At 38.5% G+C, this 17,056-nt stretch overlaps 1 long non-coding RNA gene across 1 annotated transcript in view; it reads left to right on the top strand.

The window, feature by feature from the left end:
- Positions 1 to 427: 427 nt before the first annotated feature.
- LOC308519024 overlaps positions 428 to 17,056 on the top strand; it is a 289,305-nt gene continuing 272,676 nt past the window's right edge. Inside the window, exon 1 of the long non-coding RNA XR_013995975.1 lies at positions 428 to 486. This is a non-coding gene — a long non-coding RNA (uncharacterized lncRNA). The remainder of the gene's footprint in view (positions 487 to 17,056) is intronic.

The following is a 17,056-nucleotide window of genomic DNA, read 5'->3' as shown; positions in this document are numbered from 1 at the left end:
CCTTTTTATATTTGCATATACTATAGGGAGTTGATTATAAGTGGATCCATTTAAAATTGATTTCAATAATAAGTTTATAGACTTAAATAGAGGGATTTTTCATCTTTAACAATATACTTCAAAATGAGAGAATCTGATAGTATCTAGCTATATAAAAGCCTAATATGCAAATTGTCCCCTTGGGAGTTTGGTCACTTGCTATGATGTGTGCTGACCACCAGGGGTTGGCACAGAATGAAGAAAGGCCCCGGCCGGCAGCCAGAAGGCTCTGATCAGCCCTGATTACAGGCCAGGCCTAGGGCCCCTGTCCATGCACGAATTTCATGCACCGGGCCTCTAGTGCATTATAAGTTTATATATTTTTTTAAACTACACAAATAATTTTAAACTACACTACTAATTTCACCATATTTCTGTTCTTTCCAAGGGTACTTAAAAGGACATTTCCTTTTTGACTTCAACATGCTGCATGCTGTGTTGCAAAATGTAAGTCATATGAGACATGAAGTTTTATATTTTAACTACTGCAGATGAGAGCATGTTTGCTAATTGTTAATGGCATAGTTATTCGAAAGGAATTTAAATAAAAATAAACATTTCATTAATTTAAAATATGGGAACAGTATTTATATCTTACTTAGATCAAATGTATTTTCAATATAATGAAAATACAACAGGGGTCATGAATAAACTCTTTTTTTTTATGTACTTTCAAATGTTGTAAAGCAGACAAAGGTAAAGGAATTCAGAGCTTTTGTTCTTTTGTGTGTCAAGGTTGTTCTTGATATTTGCTCCAAAATAGCCAATGGGACTAATCCAAGTGTCAGAGTTTGTCTTTTTGCCTCTGGACTCAAGAGAGTTGTGTACCTTTCTAGTCATTTGCTTTGCTTTTGTTTATTTGTTAACAGCCTTACTAAGACAAAATTTACATATCATTTAATTTACCTACTTAAATTGTTAATTCAATGTTCTTTTAGTACAGTCATAGAGTTATGTAACCATCACTGCAATCAATTTTATAACATTTTCATCACCCTGAAAAAGAAACCTTGTACCTATTATAGTCACTTCTCCACTTTCCCCCAACCTGGGCCCATCCCCAGTCCTAGGCAACCATTAATTTACTTCCTGGCTCTTTAGATTTTTCTATTCATATAAATATAATCATACAATATATAATCTTTTGTGACTTGCCTTTTTCATGGTTTGTCTATGTTGTGGCATGTATCCATACTTCATTTCTTCTTGTGCTGAATAGTATTCTATTATATGGCTATTCTACTTTCTGTTTACTAGTACTCATTCACTGGTTGATGGAAATTTGGTTTGTTTCTACTTTTCAGTTATTATTAATTATGCTGCTATGAACATTTACAGAGTTTTTGTGTGGACATATGTTTTCATCTCTCTTGAATATATACTTAGGAATGGAAATTTTTTATCTTTTTAAAAAAATTCTTTATTGTGGAAAGTATTACATATGTCCCCCATTCCCCCCATCAGCTTCTCCCAGCCCACCCCTGCCCCCCAAAGCAGGCCTTCACCCCCCCCTATTGTCTGTGTCTATTGGCTATGCTTATATGCATACAAGTCCTTTGGTTGATCTCTTACATGCCCCTCCACCCACCCTCCCCTGCCTTCCCTCTGAAGTTTGAAGGTCTGTTCGATGCTTCTCTGTCTCTGGGCCTATTTTTGTTCATCAGTTTATGTTGCTCATTATATTCCACAAATGAGTGAGATCATGTGATATTTATCTTTCTCTGACTGACTTATTTTGCTTAGCATAATGTTCTCCAGGTCCCTCCATGCTGTTGCAAATGGTAAGAGTCATTTCTTTTTTATAGCAGTTTAGTATTCCATTGTGTAGATGTACAACAGCTTTTTAATCCACTCATGTGCTGATGGGCACTTAGGCTGCTTCCAAATTTTAGCTATTGTAAATTGTGCTGCTATGAACATCAGGATACATATATTCTTTCTGATTGGTGTTTCTGATTTCTTAGAATATAAGGAATGGAATTTTTGGGTCATTTGGTAACTGTTTGGCATTTTGAGGAATTTGGAACTGTTTTTCCAAATGTGATTTATTTAAGAATTTATTTTACATCCACTTAAACAATTTTTTTTTATTACACATTGGTTTTGGGTGTATGCTTAGTGGTTAGACAATCATGTACTTCACATAGTATTCCCCTTGCTATTTCCATTACCCCAACTGGTACCATGCATAGTTATCACAATATTTGACTATTACAACATATGGCTATATTTCCTATGCTTTACTTATTTGCATCCACTTTCAAAAAGGATTTGAGTCAACTTGCCATAGATACTTGGGCTTAGCTTTGTGTTTTCTCTCTGAGTCTTCCAGATATTCGCATTTCTTCACCTCACCCTTACATATTTTGCAAAAACAACGGATTAGATTACTTAGAGGTTTTGTCTTGTCTTAGGGTTATGTGCCAGAGTTTGGCTTCATTGAATTTACTGCAAGGCGGTGCTTTAGTTACTTGACGTCTTGCCAGAGCTTCTCTATTAGGTTCAACTGCCCTCAAGTGGACAGTTTGCTTTATCTAAGGGAGGATTTCAGGCTGGAAAGGTGGAGCTAGTTGCTGCCAACTTTTGATTCTTCCCTGTACATGTAAGAGTTGAATTTTATTCCTTGACAAAGTATGGGTTAGCCAGGATGCTCTTATGGCTTGCTTTGCACGTGGGCTATTATCGTACTTTATGAGAGCATAGCGAAAGAAAAGTGGGGGTTCTTGGTAAGTCTCTTAGAGACCTGAGGTCAGACAGAGCTGGAGCTAGGAGAGCTGATGCTCTAAATGCCACACTGAGCAGTAAAGGGCCGCGTGAGAGCTCTTCTTCCACTGAATGAAATCTGTGCGGAGATGAAGGAAGCGGAGGAGGCAGTTATATGTGTTACAGAGACTAGCTGCTCAGTGTAGTCTAGAGGGTTTTGAAACATTTTACGTCCTTTTTCTTGGTCCCTGGAGGTCCCAGCAGAGGTATTTCGGTGCTGTCTTTAGTGGAAATGTGAGAGCCTCCTTACTCTTCAGTCACAGGAGAGTTTCTCTGGATGAAATGAGGCACTGGAGACCCAGAGGCTGCTGTCTCAAGCAGCTGGTAGGAGCCATATGGGGTGGCTGCCAATGTGAGGAGCAGCTGATGGGAACAGCTATCTCCAGGCAGAACCTGCTCCAGAGTCGTTGCCCTCGGTATCGTTTCCTGGGATGAGCATATTAAGTATCAATTTGGAGAGGACTCATGTTTCCATGGCATCTCCCAGCTTCTGCCAACACAGCATGTCATTGAAGGGAAAATGTGGACGACTCTTTGCAATTGCCACCTTGATGCTTGTTCTTCATTATGTCCCGAGAAGAAAGAATTAATAATTTCCTTCCAAGAAACATGGATGGATGCTGGTCCTCCCAGAGTACCTGGTTTTATTAACCAGCTCTCAGATTTCTGGTGATAAATGCAATCCAGAGGGAAGAGATCACATAAAAAATAAAGTGTGTGTATTAAAACTCGAGAAGTGACTTAAAATATCTCAGGAAGAATAAAAAATAATTCAGAAAATAAAGAATAGAGAGAAATTTCTTACACAAGTGTTCTTGTTTCACATTGATATATCGATTATACAACATTTTCTTCTAACATTTTTTTCTAGCCATGTTACTGCTAAACATGGTTTTTCTTTACAGTGAGGGCAATAAGCTTTCTGTGAGAGCACCTTACTGCCTCAGACTATGATCAGCAGGAAGAGCATGGGCTTGGAGTTGGTCAGATCTGAGTTCGAATTCCATACCAGTACGTCATAATTTCAGATGTGGAGCAAGAGACTTATCTTTTCTAAATCACACTTTCCTTGGTGGTTGGATGTGGATCAACTTTTAATTTTAACATTTGTTTAGAGCAATGGTCCTTAATTTGGGGTGCCTTTGCTCCTGAGGGTACAATTGGCAATGCCTGGAGACACTTTTGGTTGTCACCACTTGAGATAAGAGTGCAACAGTACTCTTGTGGCATCTCATGGGTAGAGGCCAGGGAAGCTACTAACACATTCTACATTGCACAGGACGGCGCCCTCCCTTCCCCCAACAAAGACTTGTTTGGCTCCAAATGTCAGTATTAATGAGCTAGAGAAACCCTGGTTTAGAGAAAGTGAGTGAATGATGTTTCCACTAGGAGAAGTGCTGCATAAAAGAAAAAAATATTGATGTCTGCGGCAAAATATCTCTCTTCTTAAGAGATGGCGAGGTCCCAGAGAACAGTGTAGCATGTGAACATTGGGTTGAACACTGTAGATACTGTTATAGGTGGAGAAAACAAAGCAAAACAAAATAGGAACTTAGAAGCCACACACCATGGGTTCCATTACCATTTCTAGTTCTCATTATTTTTTGGGAGCAAAGACTAAACCTCTCTGAGCTTGGTTCCTTCCCTGTAAAGTAATACCTGCCTTGGAAAACTGTGAGCTTGGGGTCTCTATTAGGATTAATGAGGCAATAGAGTGTTTAGAACATTACATAGGCTCAATCAACATCAATTTCTTCTTTCCCATGATGAAGTTTGGAAATTGGATTTGGTATATGTGAAGACCCTTTTTTTAATAAGAAAAAAATTTTGTTTGGGGAAGAAAATGGCAGAGGGGAGCAGAACCAGCTGTAAAGATTCCATATAGGTTCTTTAGATTTAAATAATTAATTTACTTATTTGTTTGCTTGGTAAAAAATTTAAAAAGGAACCAGACAAATTATAGTCAGTAAATCTACCTTTCATTGTTTCCCCCCTAGTCCCCCGTTCTCTTCTCAGAGGCAACTGCTGTTTCCAGTTACTTATGTGTTCTTCCAGATAGAAGAATCCTGGATATTCTGACCTAAAATATTGAGGTTACAGATAGCCTTTAGGAGGCCTTGTGAGCAAGGTCAAAGAAACTCAGGTTAGAGAAAGCCCAGTTTTACATATCCAGATCTAAGGAAGCAAAACTGACAGTCCTGGACAGAACTTATGAAAAAGACAAAGTATAGCCGAGAAAAAAACATTCTAGAAGATACCATTAGGGCATCACCTTAGTTGTTGGGGGGAGGGGGATGACTCTAGAGATAAAAACTATGGCTAGAAGTCAAAAGACTTTCTTATTCCAAAAAGCACTTATGAGTTCCAAAAAAAGGGAATAATATAAAAAGCTAGGCTGAGAGGTAGCATAAATAGATCAGGAAGAAAAAGGTATTTGGAGGGTCAGAGTTTGTATCAAAATGAAATAATAATGTGCATGATTATGAGGGGAAAGGTTAAAGACTTTGTGCATCTGCCAAGCCAGCTGAGGAGTATAAGAATGAATCAGAGATTTATTTCTAGAGAATATAATATGTATCTTAAAGTCTCTTGGAATTACACTGGCATTGAACTGACCATGGCAGGACCTCTATTGCCAGAGCAGGGAAAGTGATGGAAATGGAGAAAGTGTGGATTCCAGACATGGATTTAAAAAAGTTTCCCTCCTTTGGCTGATAGCAGGGAAAAGGAGTCCTAGGAACCATCAAGGATGGGAATGGGGTGACCTTTTCTGCCAGCCCCAGCTTAACAAATGAGAGGACTTTTGACCTAACATAGAGAACCTATGATATTCATGAGAATGACCTGCTATTGAATTCCTATAAGTGTAAGCAAGTATCGAATCTGATTTGTATATTCTAGTTGCTGACAAGCTATTTAACTCCTCTGAACTTCAGTTTTCATCTGTCTATTCTTCACAAGTCTTTATGCAAAAGAATGACTTACCAGTTTTTATTTCAAGCCATTTCCCTTCAGCCATGTATATGAAATACATTTTATATAGAAAGCCTACCTACTCTGTACAAAGGATGTTTCCCCTCATCATCATCCAGGCTTGAAATATGCTCTTTTCATTCCTCTTGTTTCTTAAACTTTCTCCTTCCTCCAAACCCACTGGTGAATCCTTCCTTCATAAGGTATTTCCATTACCACAGTTGTGCTGCTGCATCCTGCTGCAAACCCTTATAGTCAGTCCCCAGGCTTGAACTATCTTAATCACCCCCTTGTTGGTGTTCCTGCCTGCATCCACATCTTTCTCTTCCAATTCACTGTCCACACCAGTCTGTCCCCCGCAATGTGTGTCTATATCTACATTATTCCGACTCTGTGAATTGTGCTTCCTTGCTGTTGTTGCAGCTGGTGATACCATACTCATCCTTTAGCTCACCTCCACCCCCCGGTAATCTCCCGGATCTCTCCAGGCAGGTGTGATCACTGCATTCCGTATCCTACCCCATTACTGACACTGAGCTCTGTTGATGTGCTAGTTAGGTTTGTGTTGTTTGTACACTACTACTATCATACACACATAAAACTAGACGTTGTTTCTGGGTGGCACGCTATGTATTTGTTATCCATTTCCTACCCTGACCCATGGATTCTGTGAGGAAAAGGGCCCTGTATTTTTAGCTAACTGTTCTGAGACCATAGCATGATACATTTATACAAGTGCAGGATAAAGTTAAATGAACTAACATAAGAACAGCACTCTGTACTCAAAATCACGACTGTTCATTGTTTACATGATGAATCCCTGATACTGAAGGTCTGCCCTAACACCATTTTCCTGCGTGTATCTTGCTTGGGTATGGGAAATATATTTTATTTTATATTTTTTAGCAACTTCAGATATATCTTTCTAAATGGAAGGTTTTTCTTTAGTTTGACACTCCTGGGCTCTGCTCCTGCTACTTCCTAGTGAGAGATGAAGGGATGAATTCTGACGGGTAGTTTTGGAAAGAGGACCTGAGCACATGTAGCTCAGCTCACCACTCCTCCCTTGTTTCTGGGTCATATCTGTTCATTGGAAACCTGTCCTGGTTTGCACCTCGTGGCATGTGTCCAGTCAGTGCTCCCTGTGATGGGCTGGGAAAATCTGTCTAATGTTGGTATATGGAATTTTGGGCACTTGAAAATTATGGTTCTAGGTCCTTTAAAATTGAACTATATGTACTTATTTTCTGACTTTATATCCTGTCCCAGTGTGGACATTGGTGTTCTCCTATATTTCTATCTGCATGTTTAAGTGTTAAGTGCTAAATAATTTGTTAAAATTTGTTAAATGATTTAAATTACTTTATATAAGAATAAGAGAAACCGTTAGGAATAGTTACATCTGTAGGGTAGCCTCGTTAACATTTTACTAACCTAATTTTAAACTTGTCTCTAAATTTGCTTATTATATATTTTTTCATGTTATAATAGAATAGCCTAATGTACCCCAAAATATTATCAAGTGCCATAGAATGTGAAAAGTTTTTTGTACGCTGTTAGGCACAGTCCAGTTACACTATTTTGTTATTAATATTGGAAGTTTATTAGGCCTTTAGTAATATATTCCAAGTTGTAGGAAAAAGAGAACATTTAGATTTTTGTCTCCTCTATGTTGCCTTATTTTCTTTCCTACATGGTGCTAATTCTCCATTTGGTCTATATTTTCCTTCTCTTTCATAGATGACTATTTCATATTCTTACCAGTTAATCATCCACAGTAGCTATGGGGAGATTGCTGCTTTAAGGTTAAATTCATCCGCTTGGTGGTTTTGGTATTTTGATGATTTATGGATGTTTATGACTCAGGTATGGATACAAACGAGGGCTGTCACAAGGACCATCGTTTTCCTTTCCGGTTCACTGTCATGCCTTCCCATCCATGAACTGAACCAAATAGACAAAAATCCATAATTGCAAAACCCGTCACACCTCCGGTGGGAAAGAACCCCCTGACGGATGGCCCCAGTCAGCAAACCATGATGGCACACGTGACTGCTTCAGTTCTGGAAACAAAACTTGGTTCCAGAGACTGAAACTTCTTCCATTCCAGAAGCAAAAATCAACGTGATACTTAACCATTCTCCTCATGCAAATGGCCATCATCTGCAGGCAGGTCGTTCGCTTCCATCTCTCTGGTTTACCTTTTCCAGGCAAGACTTTACAAAAGAGCCACTTAAGGGAAAGAAAGAGGACATATAAGCATCCTTACCTGCTGAGTTTTTTGAATTAGCTCATCAGCAGGTTGACAGTATCGGGTGGTGCATGGGTGATGATGATGTAGTTCGGAGGCAACCCCCAAACAATGCTGTTATAAACTCAGATTGTGAAACTGTCAGGTGCTGACAAGGTTACACTGTATAAACAAACTGGAGGAGGTAGAAAAGAAGTTGTCCTTGGCTCATGATGTATGTACTGTTCCTGGGACCTTTAATGATGGAAATTATTGGAAAACATCAGCCTGTTTATCCTAATCCATATTTCAACCCTGTTGTTTGGAGCAGATAAAAATGACTGCTGCTAATTCAAAGAAATGTAAAAGAACATATAGTGGTTTATATTAAATGAAAGTATTTTTCATGGCTAAGTTAAATAAGCACTGCCAGACTCCTCTCAGTCATATTAAAAAAATATACACAATTAAAAGAATCCAGGGTGATTATTTAAATAATGAGTGGTTATTATAAAACTCAATCCTTAAAAATTATATGTTATATTGAAATTAGCTAGCTGTATTATAGCCTTATTAATATTATACTAATATTTAACATTTATTTATAAAATAGTATATATAATATTATAGCAATTTTAAATTTTATAAAATAAGAAATGGTCCTTCTATGGTTGTACAATATTCTTTACTGGTTTAATATGTAAGAAAGTCCTCTGTAAATTGTGATATGAAATTCAGTAAGCTTTATAAAAACAGAATGAGGTTTCAAAAGATTTAGAAGGTTTTAGATACTCAAGATTATCTGGCATAAAAAAAAAAAACCCAAAACTTAGAAAGTCCGGTCGGTGTGGCTCAGTGGTTGAGCATCGACCCATGAACCAGGAGGTCACGGTTCGATTCCCTGTTGCAGGAGGCAGCCAATCGATGATTCTCTCTTATCATTGATGTTTCTCTCTCTCTCTCTCTCTCTCTCTCTCTCTCTCTCTCTCTCTCTCTCTCTCTCTTTCCCTTCCTCTCTGAAATAAATAAAAACATATTAAAAATACTTAGAAGACATAACTACCCCCCATAGCACAGTAGGCAATGCAACTTTCCAAAATACTGACTCTTAAATGTTAATGTATATCTAAGACTTTTAATGATTAAAAGCTTAATAAAATGATTATAAAATGACATTATTTCAGCTTCAAAGATATCTATATAGTTTTGTTTCCAAATTTGACTCATTGCTCATCTATTCCTTCTGATTTTCCTATTTCTCCTCTTGCCTTTGGAAATTATACCTTTAAATATTTCTCTCCAGACTTTGATCAACTCTATAATGTGTGATAATCCTATGTTAACTCTGAGGAAATGAATACTATCATTGACTGAATTAATGTGTGTCGTAACAGGACAGTGATGTGCCTGACAGATTCGCCAACACAGTTCCAGGATGCAGGGTTCCTTTGATGACCAACAATACTCGGGCTGGCATGGTAATTTAGACTTACAGGAGGCCCTGCAGCTGGCCTCTTGTTGAGCCAAGGAGTTCCTTGGTCTCCATGATGATGCAGCAAATCTCAGCCACTGATGATAACACCTGCATGAACTAATGATCCCAGTAACTGCAAGGAGGTCAGACCTCTGATTCCTGGAAGTTCTTTCAACATTCTTGCCTCACAGGAGATTCCAGCCAGGAGAAACCACCTGGATAACAGTCCCAGAGCTGGGGTTGTGCCTGGAGTGTTTGGGGAACATGTATAGGTTTCCTAAGGCCGCCATAACAAAGTCCCACAAACAATGGCTTAAACAATAGAAATTTATTGTCTCACAGTTCAGAGGCTAGAAACCTGAGATCAAAGTGTCAGCAGGGTTGATTCCTTCTGAGGCCGTGGGGCTTTTTCTGTGTGTGTCTTGTTTTTATTTTTTCACAGCAGAATGCCCAACATAGAACATAATTGCACATGTTTGGCTGTGCAAAAGAGGATAGTGCTTAAGTGCAAAAGGGAGACACAATTAAAAAATCTTTAAACATAACTCGGACCATACAAGCACATGGACTCTAGGGGTGTGTAGCGGAGCTGCCTTGCTATGGGTGAATAAATCCATTCCAAGCCTTTCTCCTAGCTTCTGGTGGTTTGCTGGCAACTGTTGGCATTCCTTGTCTTGGAGGTGCATCACCCTGATCTCTTTGTCTAAATTTCCCCATTTTATAAGGTAACCAGTATGACCTCATCTTAACATCTGCATTGACCCTATTTCCAAATAAGGTCACAGTCTATAAATTAGGACTTCAATATGTGAATTTCTGGGGGCACCACTTAATCCATAACAGAATATCTAAGAGGCCTGTGGTTCTGGAACACCGTAAATGGGATGTGGTGCAGAGTGTGGCAGGGGGTGAGGTTAGAGAAATAACAGCTGCCAGATTATTTAGGGTCTTATGGGTCACTGTAACATCCTAGGTTTTTCCTTTGACCGATACAGTGTTTTGAAAGTCCAGTTGCTATGAATTAATTTTAAAAAGATAACACTAGTTGGTGGATTGAGATAGAGTATCCAGTGGACGGCAAACTCATTAGTCAACAGAGCCAAATATCAACAGTACAACGATTGAAATTTCTTTTGAGAGCCAAATTTTTTAAACTTAAACTATATAGGTAGGTACATTGTTATTAACTTAATTAGGGTACTCCTAAGGCTTAGGAAGAACCACACTCAAGGGGCCAAAGAGCCGCATGTGGCTCCCTAGCCGTAGTTTGCCGACCACACGTCTAGACTGGCAAAGGTACAAGGAGAGAGACCGTTAGCAGGCTACCGTGGATACCCAGGCAAGAGATAATAGTGAATGGATAATAGTAACAGCAGTAGAGCTACTGACAAAAGGTCAGGTTCTGAACTTAAATAATTTTGAGGGTAGATTGGATTGAACTTGCTGAGGAATTCCTGTGGGGTTTGAGAAAGAGAGAAGTTCAGTAAGATTCTAATGTTCTGCCCTAACAGGAAGGAGAAAATTGCCATTAAATGAGATGGGAAATGTGGGGGTGTAGTTGGTGTAGGGCTGAAATCAGAAGTAGTCTGGAACTCCTACTATTTGCACATTTATTTTTCTGGATCTCAGGGTTTCTATTTCTTTGTATTTTTCCTTTTTTGTTGTTATTTGTTTAATTTTTCTAGCTTTATTGAGGTATATTTGACAAATACAGATTGTATATCTTTATGGTAGACAAGATGAGGATTTTATATACATACACATTGTGAGATGGTGACCACAATCAGGCTAATTAACATAACCATCATTTCACATAGTTGCAGTTTTGTGTGTGTGATGAGAACACGCAAGACCAACCCCTCTCGCTCATTTCAAATATACCCTACAGTATTGTTAACTGTAGCCCCATGCTGTACATTAGACCTCCAGGACTTACTCATCCTGTGTAGCTGAAACTTTGTACACTTTGCCCAACATCTCCCTATTTCCTCACTCCCCTTTGAGATACTTTTTAGTTGACTTTTTAGGAGACAAATTCCGGTTTTGACAAAGGTCATCTCATCCTCAATTCATCCCTGCATTGGACTTTTCTTCCATTATGAGGTTTCATTTATATTAGTCACCATTTAGCAAGAAAGTAATAACTACTTACTACAGTTCAGAGAAATGTGCCCATTTGATCTTCCCAGGTCTTTATTAAAATGTTTATTTATTTTAAAATCTTTATTGTTATAACAGATGTTCCCTTTCTTCTCCCATTGACCCCTTATAGCCTGTCCATGTCCCCTTCCCACTCCAGGCCTTCACCATCCTATTGTCTGTGCCCATGAGTTATGCATATATGCATACAAGTTCTTTGGTTGATCTCTCCCCACCCACCCCTCCACCCACCTCCACCTTCCCTCTGAGATTCAACAGTCTGTTCCATACTTCTGTGTCTCTGGATCTATTTTGTTCAACTGATCTTTCCAGTTCTTTACTCTGCCTTTGGATTCTTTCTTGTCATGGTCCAACAAAGGGGAGAAAATAGTACGGTATGATACACCGACTTGCTTTAAAACACACAAAGGACTTTTATAGCTGTCATTAATATGCTTAAAGTTTTCTTCTTCCATTTATTTAAATAGCCTCTTTTATAAACAGCACACAGGAGATTATTCTGCACTGGATAAAGATAGTCTCCTTTTAATGTGATTATACCTCTGCAGAAAGCAATATTTGGAAACATTCAAATAGATAAGATTTTTAATGAGTATACTGATGTTTTTGTGTAGACACTTGAAGCAAGAATTATTTATTATGTTTAACACCTAGCTTATCTGACATTAATTAATTAGCTTATTGTTCATTCAGTAGAAATTCATTATTGAGTTTCTACATGTGTCAGGGATTATGGAGAATGGAGCACAAAACTTACTTTTGACCTATCCGTTTTCCTTGGGAAGCTGTTAAAATACTTTAGAGGTAGGAGTTTTAAAACAGAGCATACTCATTTATAATATGATGAGGCTCACATGGGCCATTTAGGTTTTTAAGGCTATTTTCCCTAGAACTCAGTGACCCTAGGCTACTTTACCATTGGTGTTGTGTGGCTACATAGATTTTTTTCTTTACCATCAGCCATTGGTTATCTATGGTCAGTTCTCACATCCATGTATGTCTGGGTCCCTTTCCTCAGTCTTCCTAGGTGGGCAGCAGTGGTGATGTCCAGATAGAAGAGTCTGGGAGCCAAATTAAAATGAGGGAGGGAAAGAAAGGGAGAGGATAGTATCTGACATGTTTCAAGGATGGTGTTCTGGAACAGAGAGGCAGAGCTAGTGACAAAGATATAATTTTTTAGTAAATTTTGGAAGACAAGATTTGCCTAAAAGGAGCAGCAAATTTGATAGCAGAAGAAATGAGAGTCAATAGAAATTATGGGTTACTTAAAAAAAAATTGATTTCATAGAAAGGAAGGGAGACGGAGAGTGAGATAGAAACATCAATGAGAAGAATCATTGGTCTGCTGCCTCTTGCACGCCCTCTACTGGCGATCGAGCCCGCAACCCGGGCATGTGCCCTGACCAGGAATTGAACCTTGACCTCCTGGTTCATGGGTTGACGCTCAACCACTGAGCCATACCAGCCAGGCCTGGGTTACTTTTCAGTTGCCCAGTTCTAAAAGTTTGTCCCATTGGACTACTTTCCTCCACCCACACATCCAGGTATTTCAACTGTATAATAAAAGACTCCTGAATAGATGAGGACACACATCTTTAACTGCTACAACATGCCTTCATATGCCAATATAAATCATTGTATGATATATGTCTCCAGACTGAATCTGACCAGAAATTCCTTGGTAATCCAAAGTGAGCAGAGACCAGTTGCATTAATTCTTTTTGGTCAGCCTCCATTGGTGGGAGAAATTTTTGCTGTTTCTCGTAGGCTCAGGCCCCAGATTCTTTCTGAAGTGCTCTTCAGACCCTAACTTATGCCAAATGACTGACTTTCCTTCTGTCTGTCTGTTGGTATTACTCTGACTCCTATCTCTGAGGCCGTTTGCTTCAGTCCTAATGGAAATATCTAACTGCTAAGCCCTCTGTGAGGTGTATGTCATCCTGATCACATCCCATATGACTTTGCCTTCTCGGGGCTGATGGTCCCAACCCACTTTCCTACTTAGGACACGCTTTGTTATAATGGACAGGAGGGGAACTTTTTACCTCTACTATAAATTGATGTGAATTGACTCAATTTGGAGTCAGTGTTTTCCTTACTGTCCAGAATATATCTTCATTTCCTTCCAGGGTCATAGTTAGAAGTCTGACTAGGATAAAAGTTTGATTTTGTTAATGGTAGGACCAATAACATATACTGATTATCGCTACTTCTGTAAGTTATTGCACACTGTTCCACACTATGGCCACATGATCTCAAACAACCACAGACTTTTCCTATTGTTTTTTCCTACTCTGAGTGAAGGAAGGAAAAAAATATGATGCAATCAGAACATATTTCTTGGTATTTATATTTGCCTTTGATTTTTCCCAATGGAAATTGCAACTCAGGTCTCAGCAAATGTTTATGTGTTCTATAGTTATAGGTGACTATAATAGTGTATATAGTTGGAAGTGTAAGTTAGAATATAAGAAATAAAAAATGAAATGAAATTTAAAAACTTAATATAAAACTGAATTAATAAAATTTTAAGGATTCATGTGTTGTGTCAAAATACTGAATTATGACTTGAAGAAAGGAAGTCATTGTTGTCTTTGAGGTCAGTGAGAGAAAACCTATCAGAAGCAGAATGTCTTCACACATCTCTGAAGAAAGGCAGAGATACTGTCCAGTGGAAAGAAGTGTTGTATATCATAGCAAGAAAGAACTATTGGACAACCTCAATCTTCCTACTTCTCCTGTCCTTCAAATATCTTCTAAAATGATAGTTGTCATGTATTATTTATTTGCTCTCTAGTGTGGAGGAGGAAGAGCTTTTCTCAATTTTTAAGTTTTTTTTCCATCTGGTCTAATAATCAAATAGACATGAGACATATTAACAAGAGAAAATAGCCAAATTTAATAATGTACATATGTATGTGTACCTCACATACATAAGAGAGTCAGAGATCCCACATACATGAGAGTTTCAAAGACAGAAAGGGAATGTGTGCATAAAAGATATTCTGAGCTAATGATGAAGTAGGGCATCTTGAGTTAAAAGAAGTTCATTGCAGGGAGAGCACCTATTCAGTAATTAATAGTTTGCCCTGCCATATAGATAGGTCAAAAGAGGTTATCTTTCATACTCTTGTTATTATGGGGAAGTCCCTAATTCAGATTCCTTTAGATAGTTAAGGGCGGGGGCAGAAGTTTCTCTTGGTTGCCTTTAGCTTAATCTGTACATCTTGGGGTGAGTTGTTCTGAACCCCTACACTAGGGACTTATCAGAAAAACGTATTTTGTAATATAGTACTAAGTCAGTTTTTCAAATATCTTGATATTTTAAAATCAAACTCTAAGTAAAAGCCTTTGCTAGGCCATGTGACAATATAAATTTGAAAACAGCAGCCTAAATATTACAATTTCTTAAAAACCTAACTTAAGTATATTTCCTCTTTTTTTCAAGTGGGAAAGTGGCTCTTTCATTGAGGTTGAAGGGGAATCAGGACTATTAGGCAGAACTGGGCATCAGGCTGCTGCAAACTGTGTGGATTTTTCTGCCTTTGTTGTGACTATAATGTCCTCATGTCTCTCACCATGTCTCATGGTTTTGCACACCGAATGGACAGAGAACAGGGTATAGTGTTCAGTTTATTTTTATTGATTTCAGAGAGGAAGGGCAAGGGAGAGAGAGATAGAAACATCAATGATGAGAGAGAACCATTGCTCGGCTGCCTCCTACACGCCCCCCACTGGTTATTGAGCTCTCAACCTGGGCATGTGGCTGGGAATGGAACTGTGACCTCCTGGTTCATAGGCCAATGCTCAACCACTGAGCCACTTGGACAGGCTAGTTTATTTTAATTTTTATTGGTATTTATGTTTGTCAAGCTGATATTTTGTTTTGAAAGCTCACAAAAATAATACTTATTTCAGGAAGAAATATTCTGAAATTCAGCATGTCCCTGAAGATGGCTATGGTGAAGTCATGGTGGCTCAAAAGATATCAAGGAAGATTTGATTGAGCTTATCTAAGAATTTAGGAATTTAAAAATGTCCCTAAACTCCATGAAACAGATATTGATATTTGGGGATGACTATGTTATTAATAGACAAAGGTCGTGCCAAAGGATAAAACTATAGCCAGCAGAATTTAGCTTGAACTCAGTGCTAGAGATTTTACACATTAATAGATTCAGGGGCCTTACATTTAGCTAGATCATTGTGGGTGTTGATCTTTTCCTAGTGGAGTAGCCTGAAATTGTCCTTTATTCTTTCTTTTTTTTTTTTTTTAAACAACAGAAATTTATTTTCTCACAGTTCTGGAGGCTGGAAGTCCAGGGTCAAGGTGTCAACAGGTTTGATTTATTTTGAGGCCTCTCTCTTTGGCTGGTAGATGGCCATCTTCTCCCTGTGTCTTGATGTGGCCTTTCCCATGTGATCTTTTATAGGGATACCAGTCATGTAGGATTAGGGCCTATCCTATGATTTCATTATAGCTTAACTACCTAGTTAAAGCCCTTATCTCTAAATACATTCTGAGGGGTGGGGTTAGGACTTCCACTTATGAATTGGAGGGGAAGAGGGAACACAATGTAGGCCATAAAAAACGTAGATCTGTCCTTTATTCTTTAGTTTAATTTTTTAGAGGAACTCAAGTCACCAACCTCCTTCTTCCCATTTATGTTTCTTTCCAGTACCACTATTCCTGAGGACATATATTGGTTTTTCTTATTTTGTTACAGAGAAGAAAATTGTGACTTGATAAATTTTCTAAAGTGACTATAGAAATTAGCAAGTCAGAAGTTGCATATAATGGGTTAATAGATCTGTAATTGAGGAACAAAGGACTTGATTCTAATGATGTATTGTCACATACTGCTTATCAGCATCCATCTTAACAATACAACAGAATTTTGTTACAGTAGAATTCCAGTGGCAAATGGAAATATGCACGGGTTTCCAGGATGCAAGGGAAGAAGTATGATTTCCCTGTTGAGGGCAGGTTGTCTGTCCTCCAGTTGTTGGTTGTTCTTTAGTGGTTCCAGCCTGCCTCCAATGCCTCTGTCAGCTGCTATAACAAACTACCATCGCCTGGGTGGTTTATACAACAAACATTTATTTCTTAACAGTTCTGGAGGATGGGAAGTCCAACTTCAAGGTGCAGGCAGATTTGGAGTCTGGTGAGAGCCAGCTTCCTCATTCATAAACAGTTGTCTTCTCCCTGTGAATTCACATGGTCGAAGGGATGAGGGAGTTCTCTGCAGCTTTTTTTTTTTTTTAAACAATGACACTAATCCCATTTATGAGGGCTCCCCTCTCGTGATCTAATCACCTCCCAAAGGCTCCACCTTCAGATACTATCTCATTTGACAATTAGATGTCAACATAAGCATTTGGTCTATAGCAGCTTTTATCCCAGAAAATGGTTTATA

This window comes from Myotis nattereri (assembly GCF_964212035.1).
Source record: "Myotis nattereri genome assembly, chromosome: 5".
Taxonomy (NCBI): Eukaryota; Metazoa; Chordata; class Mammalia; order Chiroptera; family Vespertilionidae; genus Myotis; species Myotis nattereri.
The sequence above is the reverse complement of the archived record's forward strand: the minus strand, read 5'-3'. Positions and strand labels throughout refer to the sequence as shown.